Source organism: Microcebus murinus, chromosome 17 (assembly GCF_040939455.1).
Source record: "Microcebus murinus isolate Inina chromosome 17, M.murinus_Inina_mat1.0, whole genome shotgun sequence".
NCBI lineage: Eukaryota > Metazoa > Chordata > Mammalia > Primates > Cheirogaleidae > Microcebus > Microcebus murinus.
The window spans coordinates 26,589,882-26,599,325 of NC_134120.1; the positions used below are offsets into that span (position 1 = coordinate 26,589,882).

At 40.7% G+C, this 9,444-nt stretch overlaps 1 non-coding gene across 1 annotated transcript; it reads right to left on the reverse strand.

Moving 5' to 3' along the window:
* Nucleotides 1-2,526: 2,526 nt before the first annotated feature.
* Nucleotides 2,527-2,633, reverse strand: LOC142861752 (U6 spliceosomal RNA). Its single transcript, XR_012912906.1, has one exon. It is a non-coding gene; the product is annotated as a U6 spliceosomal RNA (small nuclear RNA).
* Nucleotides 2,634-9,444: the final 6,811 nt, after the last annotated feature.

The following is a 9,444-nucleotide window of genomic DNA, read 5'->3' on the forward strand; positions in this document are numbered from 1 at the left end:
GCAGAAGACTGAAACAGGATCACTAATCTCTCACCACACACAAAAATTAATTCAAGATGTATAAAAGACTTAAAAGTAAGGTGTAAAAACAAAAGAATTCTAGAGGAAATGTAGGAAAAACTCTTCTTGATATTGGCCGAGGCAAAGAATTTATGAATAGGACCCCAATGGCAATCACAGCAACAACAAAAATAAATAAATGGAATTTTATCAAACTAAAAAGCTTCTGCACAGGTAAGGAAATGATCAACAGAGCAAACAGAAAATCTACAGAATGGGAGAAAATATTCACAAGCTGTACATCCAATAAAGGGCTTATAACAGGTATTTCCAAAGAACTCAAGCAAAGTGGCAAGAAATAAAACAACCCAATTACAAAGTAGGCAAAAGACATGAACAGAAGCTTTTCAAAAGAAGATAGACAAATGACTAATAAACATGAAAAAATGCTCCATGTCACTAATCATCAGGAAAATGCAAATTAAAACCACAATGAGATATCACCTTATCCCAGTTAGAATGGCTTTTATTAAAAAGTCCAAAAAAACAATAGATGCTGATGTGGAGGCAGAGAGAAAGGAATGCTTATATACTTTTGGCAGGACTACAAATCAGTACAACTTCTATGGAAAACAGTGTAGAGATTCCTGAAAGAACTAAAAGTAGGCCTATCATTCAATCCACCAATTTCACTACTGGGTACCTAGCCAAAGGAAAAGAAGTCTTTGTATCAAAAAGATACCTGTACTCGAATGTTTATTACAGCACAATTCACAATTACAAAGATGTAGAATCAACTCAAGTGTCTATCGATTCATTAGTGGGTTAATAAAATGTGGTATATGTATACCATGGAGTACTACTAGAGTTCCCTTGGGTGCTCTCTTCCAGCATCAGCTCTCAGCAAAGTGTGAAGTTGTTCAAATCTATCTTTGGCTCTTTCACCTCAAGCTTCCCATGTCATTCTCCTTCCTCTCTTAAGCAACGTCCCTATAGTCCCTCCACCTGTCCTCTCTGACACTTAATGTGGCTGCCAACTCACTGTTACACAGATGTGCAGTCTTAATAAAAACATAAAGTATTTCCCTTCCCATGTCAACAGAGGAGTTGAAAAGATAGTTTTCCAGACTGAAGGAAACAAGGCATCAGATGACGAATATCAGACATGAGTGTCTTTAGTTGGCCACCATTTGTTGCTGGTCAGCTCTCAGGGAGAGTGCATGAAAAATCTGGGAATGCAGTCAGGAGACAGGGGGTCTATTTACTGTTCTTGGCAGGGGAGGCACAGGGTCCTAGGGAGGAGACTCACATTAGAGATTAAGGAAAATGAGAATAGCCCTTTCAGGTTCATGTATTTCAATCAAGTAGTGACAAGAACTAAATCATGCTGTCATCTTAAAGATCTAAATAGTTGCCAGGTCAAAGAAAAATCAGGCTGAAAGTTTTAACCTGTCTAAAGAGAGAGAATGTCTATCAGAAGCACAAAAATGTGGAGTTCCGGGGGCAGATGTTGGCAGTATCCATTCAAGTCATTCAACCCAGGGAGACAGGTCCAGACCTGAGACTAGAACGTACCAGGTCCCAGTGGCAGAGATATCCCTACTGCAGAGATGGTAGCATCAGCCTGAACCTACCGCTCACAAGCGCAGAGCTCGTCCCCATTGTTCTCGTAACATATGGATCCAGCAGTCTGTCAATACAGGTTGCGTCACCATGTGTCTTTGCCTACAGGGAGAGAACGCGTTGGCTCTTCTGTTGTATATCTTATTATAAATTATGAAGCTGCCTCTGTGGTTTATATGCCAGGCTTTTGTAAACCCAGATAATGTGAATCTACTCTGGGGATATGGATCTACTTTTGGTCACTAGGAAAACTCAAGCATAGGAGCACAGGGGGTTGAAGAACTGACCATGGGTGGGAAGATTCCAACATGGCAAAGCTCCCCTGAGGCCTTGTGGCAGTCAGACAGCTAAAGACTGAGGAGCCAGCATCGCAATGACTTTTTCTCAAATTTCTAAGTACTTTTGGTCAAAGCAGAAGCCCTGGACATAATCCTCAGGCTTCTGTACTGGTTTTGATTTGGCATGGCCCAGCCGTGGAATGAGTGTGTCTGACACGCAATTACACAGTTGCAATAGCTGTATACTAAAGACCAGAAAAAATGCCCCATGTCAAAACAGTCAAGACAAAAAGTCACATACTTTTTAAACCCTGTTTTAAATTAAAAAAAAATTAAGAGATAATACATGGATGTGTTTCAAATATTAACATGTATTTTAAAAGTACAATAAGAAATCTTCCTCTCTTGCTCTATGTGCCCAGTTTCCATTTCTCCCAATAAAAAACCCCTATGATTAATTTACTGCACACTCTTGTAAATAGGTTAGCACATACAATCCAATAAGATATGTTTTTATTTTTTCTTTCCTTTTTATTTTACCCAAAGTAGCATACTCTATGCTTTTTTCTTTATTTCTTGGTGATCTTTTATTCAGCTTATCTTGGGTGATTTTTCTATTTTTTTAAAAAATATGGAATGCTTCACAAATTTGCATGTCATCCATGTGCAGGGACCATGCTAATCTTCTCTGTATCATTCTGATTTTAGTAAATGTGCTGCCAAAGTGAGCATGATTTTTCTATATCAATACAAAAAGTCACTTCTTTCAGGAAGTCATACCATTCTCATAATAAACAAGGTAATGACACAGGATCTGGCATCAGACAGACACAGCCTCATAACTTATGATTTATGTGCCTTGGGTGGGTTTCTTAATTTTACTTAATTTTAAAATTTAAATCCATAAAATGGGAAACAAAAATAGCCAGTTTACAAGGTTTTAATTAGGTCTAAAATATATATGTGGCACCCTTAACACGTTGTCAGGCATATGACTGTCAGAAAGGAGGAGAAGATGAAAGAAAGAAAGTGGAAGAAGAAGATGAGGGAGGAGGAAGAGGATTCTGCATTAGCATAATTTCCAGGTTCTTGCAATTTTGCCCACTGGGCACTGGGTACATAAGTTTCCCGCCCACCCCCAGTGGACCTTAGATTCTTCATCTCTAAGTGAGAGGAGAATTAGACTGGGTGATTTATGAAGTGTTGTTGATACAATTGTTAGAATTTAATGCCCTCAAAAAATTCACTAAGCTTTCCATTTTTAAATATTTATTTAATGTGCATTTATTGTGTGCCCGCTTTGTGCAAGACAGTTAAAATAAAAAGTGAATGAGACATGTCTCTTCTCTTCAGAATCATTTACAGGTTAGATATAGGCAGGAAAAATACAAAGGAGGGAGTCAAGAAAAAGGAGTGAGAAGAAAAGTTTCTCTTAAATTCTTCATTTGAAAGAGACAGAAAGTTCCATCAGGAACAAGGGAGTTGGCCATGAAACATGTGCCAATGACACGGTCAATGTCAATCAATCCCCGTGGGTTTGCTGGCAGAAGAGAAGCCCTGGTGAGTGACTTCATTCTTAACTTTCACCCCAGGGGTGTGGTGGGTAGAATGGGACGCTGTCCTGGATGTGAGGCGCCATAAGCAGTGACACAGGTTCTGAGAAAAATTGGCTCAGTTCATCTCTGAACTCACAATTCAATTCAATCCTGGTTGATTTACCTGTATTAAGCACCTGCACATGATAGCTATGGAAATTTGGGTGAGTCACCTTCTCAATATTTCAACTTCCTCACTTGTAAAATGGGAACAGTGATAGAAGCCTACCTCCTAGGATTGTTGATGAGATTAAATCAGTTAATATGTGAAAAGCACTTGGAATAGTATTCAGCACATAAAAAGAGTCCCATATGAGTATTTGCCATCATTGTTACTGTTATTCGGAGCCAGGAACAGTGCTCATGGCTAGAGGAGATATGAATATCTATAACCTGGCGTTTTTGTTCTCAAAGAGAAAAATCCATATGAAGCCTGAAGATGCTATTTTTTGGCCTTACATTAGTTATATAGGGCTGGGTCCTTTTAGGTTCTCTAAGATAAAATTTCTTTGACTTCTCCAGACAACCTAGGTGATTAGTCTGTCTCTGTTGTGACCTCAGACTAACTTAAATCTTTAGTATTGTACCTCAGTCCACTATTGTCCGAGAGGTAGAGAAAGCTGATCAACACTTTGTAAATAGGCTGAAGAGCCACTAGTTAAAATGATGAGATGTTCCTGGATTCAATGCCAAAATGCTACTATTGCATCTTCACTGGGTAGTCTAGGAACATAGAACACTCATCACATTCTTTCCAGGATGACAGAAGCCATACCAAGAAGAGCACCAGCCCATGTCTACAGTTTTAGGTCATTGGAAAATACCACTCCAGGAAACTGAATTGTGTGGTGGCTATTTTCCTGGGGGAACTCTTGGTGGATTCTTTCTTGTGGTTGAAATAAAATCTCTGTCTGAGCAACTGTAAGACAAAGGGCCAATATCTCAACTTACAGAGTTTTTCTTCTTCTTCTTTTTCTTCTTCTTCTTTTTCTATCCTTAGGCATTTTTCCTAAAAAGAAACAACAAGAAAAGTGGATAATTATGCATGTTATTCCTTCTCTGGTCTTCTCCCATCTCTGTCACCCTCCCCTCCCCAAACACTCAGAAACACAAAAATGATCAGGAGTCAATTAGAGCAAAACCAGCGGAAAGTAGGTGATTTGCAGTTGGGTATATGGGACCAATTGCTGTGATAAATGTGCTTTTAAGTAGCTAGTTCTGCAAAGGATATAGACTGTTTACGTATGATTAATTAAGAAATAATTATCTTTGGCTGGGGGAATATGAGACAATAAATGGACCATAAAATCTAAATAAACACTCAGGCTGCTGCCTTTACTTTCAATTGGTGCCAAGGAGATTTATGATTTGTATAAAAACACACTATAACAGCCCCCCCCCATCTACACCCCATCTCCAAAATCCAAAGGCATTGTGAAATCACACAATGCTTTGTTTATTATATGTTCATTCCCCTTCTGTGGCTGTGCAACATCATAAGAGCATATGAGCGCACAATCGTTATGATGCTCTCATTTTCCATTTGTTGAAAGCCATTGTCTTAGAGGTCATCAGTGACTTCCTCTAGCATATCTTCATTTCTTACCTGACCTACAGACATGACCCAGGAGAGGTTCCCCAGGGTCTAGCTCTCCTCATTCCGATGCACCTTGAACACTGCGGCCAGTTACACCCACCTTGTGCATGGTGCACTCTTGCTCAAAAACAAGCCAACAACCTTCCCCAAAAGTTCAATATCTTTTTTTTCCTTTCTTCTTCCTTCTCCTCTTCTTCCTCTTCCTCTTCTTTTTCTTCTTCTTCTTCTTCCTCCTCCTCCTTCTTCTTCTTCTTCTTCTCTCTCTCTCTGTCTCTCCTCTCTCTCTGTCTCTCTCTCTGTCTCTCTCTCTCTCTCTCTCTCTCTCTCTTCTTTTACCTAAAAATACAACCAGACCAGTCTGGTCTTCAAGTCTCTATCTTTCATGAATTCATTCACTTAACAATGATTGAATCCTCGACATGTGGCAGGCATGTATTAAGAATGTAAATACAAGTAATATGTGTTTCTTGATTCATGGACCTTCAGTCCTAAGACAGGGGAGAGGAAATGTAAACAAACAAATAAGTGCACAAAGTTGAGTTCGACAAAAGAAAAATGTACAGGGCATGGTGTATGCATATACCCCCAAAAAATATGTAATTGCTTTCTCCATGGCAAAGCCTAGGAAGTTTTCTACCAGGAGGTTGACAGTTTCACCGAGGATTGAATGGTCATAATGAATGGTGGTTAGAGGTTCTCCAGAATATGAGATAGGAAATGGAATTCTAAGTGGAGGGTGCAGTGTGAAAGAGGAAGGAAATTTGGGGAGTAAGTAGGAGCTTGTTGTGGGGAGCAGATAGGAGTAAGACAGTAAAATAAGTTGGAGACAGAAATAAATAATCAAAAAGTCCTGTTTAAGGAAGTAAGAATTATCCTACTGTGGCAAAGGAGATCTGAAGAATGTTTTAAACCAGGAAGTAATATGTTTGAATTTTCATTTTACAAAAATTACTCTGATTACATGGGTAGAGGAGGAATTATCAAAGAACAAGAGGGCTGTAGGAAAATTGTTTATGTATGTATGTATATGTGTATGTATGAGACAGAGTCTTGCTCTGCTACCCAGGAACTAGAGTGCTGTGGCATCAGCCTAATTCACAGCAACCTCAAACTCCTGGGCTCAAGCAATTCTCCTGTCTCAGCTTCCCAAGTAACTGGAACTATAGGCACACACCACCATACCTGGCCAATTTTTTCTATTTTTTAGTTGCCCGGCTAATTTTTTTCTATTTTTAGTAGAGATGGGGGTCTTGCTCTTAATAAGGCTGGTCTGAAACTCCTGACCTCAAGCGATCCTCCCGCCTCAGCCTCCCAGAATGCTAGGATCACAGGCATGAGCCACCGCACCCAGCTAAGGGAAACTGTTTAGAAAAAAACATTGCAGGAGTTCATAGAGTGCACACTAAGATCTCAAACAGTACATTGCAACAGAGCATTTGAAAGAGCATTGATGTAGGAAGAAAGCGGACCTGGGATGCGATTTAGAAACTATGTGACCCATGCTAAGTCACTTAACCTATCTATGCCCAAGTTCCCTCAGCTGTAAAATAGAAATAATATTGCCTGCCTCTCAGGATTGTTGTGAAGATAAACTCAAATAACTTTCCAGAAGCATCTAACACAAAGTCTCACATACATAGGGACTCAGTAAATGGTAAAGACACAGCAGTGGGGACGAGGGATGAGAGGGTGTGACAGATGCTAAAGCAGTAGAGCTTACTGGATGGGACTTGGTCCCTGATTTTACCTTGAGAGTTAAATGCAGGGGAATCATCTCCCTTTTTACAAAAATAGGTAGGTAGATAATGATGGGGAGAAGGAGATTTGGGAGAAATGTGTTGAACTCAAGTGGAAATATCCAGCAGGTAGTGTGATGGAAGCCTCTGGAATCCAATTTAGAAGACTGGGTTTATATTATAATAAAGATTTGAAAACCCAAAGGCATACCTATGGCAACTGAAGATTCAGAATTGGATGACATTGCCTAAGGAGAGAATGTGAAGCTAAGAGAGAAGATGCCCTCAGAAAGAACCCCGAAGAACTCCAGCATTTAAGGACTCTGGTGGGCAAGAGCATGGGAGAAACCTCAGGGGAGAGAGGACACATTTACAAGGGGACGAGAACATTAGAGGAATAAGGGCACGATGGATAGCATAGAATGTAAAAAAGATTATGTAATATGGTCATGGAATCCCATTCCTTCAAGTTAGAAAATTAGGGAGTCACTGATGACATCCGATTGAGCAGTTGCCTTGGATTGCTGGGGGCCAAAAGCCTTGTAATGGTGACTGAGAAGTGAGCAGTTGAGGGAATGGCAAAGATGAGTGAAGAATGTTATTTGGAGGAGGGGTTAAAAAAAGGGAAAGGTGTGTATAAGAGGGAATAAGGACTGAGAGGAGGTTTTAAAGATGGGGAACCAGGAAGTGCTTATAGCCTTTGACAATGAGCTGTGGGGAAATCGTTTATAAATATATGCTAGAGGGAAGAACTGATGGGTGAAGACAAGAGAGGAAGAATCCAGGTCACAAGTGAAGGATTATCTGGGAGCAGGTGATGGAACAGGCCTTCAGTGTGGGAAAAATGTGCCTATAAGCATGCCAGCTGTGGTTGGCAGAATGAGCATCGCCCACCCCCTCCCCCGACACACACACAAGATGTCCGTGCCCAAACCCCTGGAACCTGTAAGTATGTCATATTACATGGTAAAAGGAACTCTGTATATGCAATTAAAGTTTCAAACCTTTGGATAGGGAGACTCTCCTGGATTATCCAAGAGAGTACAATCTGATCACCTGGGTCCTTAAAAACAGAGCACTTTCTCTGGCTGAAGCCAGAGAGATGCAGCAGAAAGAGATGTTGGAGTAATTCAAAGCATGAAGGGTCTTTTACTCACTGTTACTGAAAGGGGCCACATGGAAAGCATCAGAAGAAATGCAGGCAGGAGCAGAGACCGGCCCCTGGATGACAGCCACCAAGGAAACAAGGACCTCAGTCCTAAAATTGCAAGGAACTGGATTTGGCCAACAACCTGAATGAACTTGGAAGTATATTTATCCCCAGGGCCTCAGAAAGGAACACAGCCTTGCTACACTTTAATTTCATCCTTGTGAGTCTAAACAGAGGATCCAACTAAGCCACATCATACCCAGACTTCCCACACACAGAACTGATTGCTAAATTCATGGTGATTTGTTATGGCAGCAATCGAAAACTGATTCTTCAGCTGGACGTCTACAGGGAAGAGGGCTGAGGTGGCAGTGAGTGCCCACGGACAACCAGATGCTTGCACCTGTTCGTCAGTCTCTCACCCAGCAGGGCTTTTGACCTGTCCTGGTTGTCTAGGCTCTTGCTGCAGACTTATGGCACAGAGGGGTAAGCAAATGATTGTCCCAAAATAATGCTAATTCTGGGACAGGCAAGAACCATGTAACCTTTCCTTCCATTTTACCTATTGCTGCCCCCTGTAGCATACACCTCCCAATACACCAGTCTCCCAGAGATTCCTCACTTGTGCTTGTTATTATTTCCTGGTATCCATATTAACCTCTTGCTTCTCCAGTTTTTTAGGAGTGGATCTGGGGGAGAGAATCAGAGACTACCCAATTTCTCCCTCTTGGCAGAATGGGACCCTTGAATTCATTTGATGTGCTGGGATCTCCAATTTCATTTAATCAGTTACCAAGCCCTTATGATAGCTAGTGTACTACTGTTTAAGAAAGAAGCGAACTGTATCACAGTATATAATAATTACTCAAGGCTATGCAGCTAGTAGGTAACACACCAGTTGATCCTGGGTGTTCCTGAATATGAAACCTGCTCTCTTAATCGTGGTAGCCTGCTGCCACACAAAAATTTGCATTTTCAATCTTATCACTTACTGAAGAAAGAAAACTGTTGACTTTACAGAAAAGTATTTGGAGGGTTGGAGGTAAGGAAGGGTTGAGAAGGTATTCACAGCCTGTGGATATATTCCTATTCTGCCAACTCACGGGACTGACTCAAGGCAGGAAGAGAAAACACTGATAATTATAATGCAAAAGCCACAGGATGACTGACCTCTTTCTAGATCTTTCTCAAGCCCAGGATAAAGGATATTCCAATGTTCCCTGCAACAGAAGTGCTGGATGATTATGAATAAAAGTTACAGGCAGTTTTCTACCTGGGATGAAGGTCTGGGTTTGAGCTTCTTATTCACTCCTTACCAGTCGCATGATTATGACTAACTTAAACTTCTGTGCCTTAGTTTTTTCATCAGGAAATTGGGGATAATAATGGCAGGTTTTCCAGTGGCAGATGTCTACATGAGATGATCCCTTAGGATCCCTTTATCCCTAATATGTGGAATCCTATA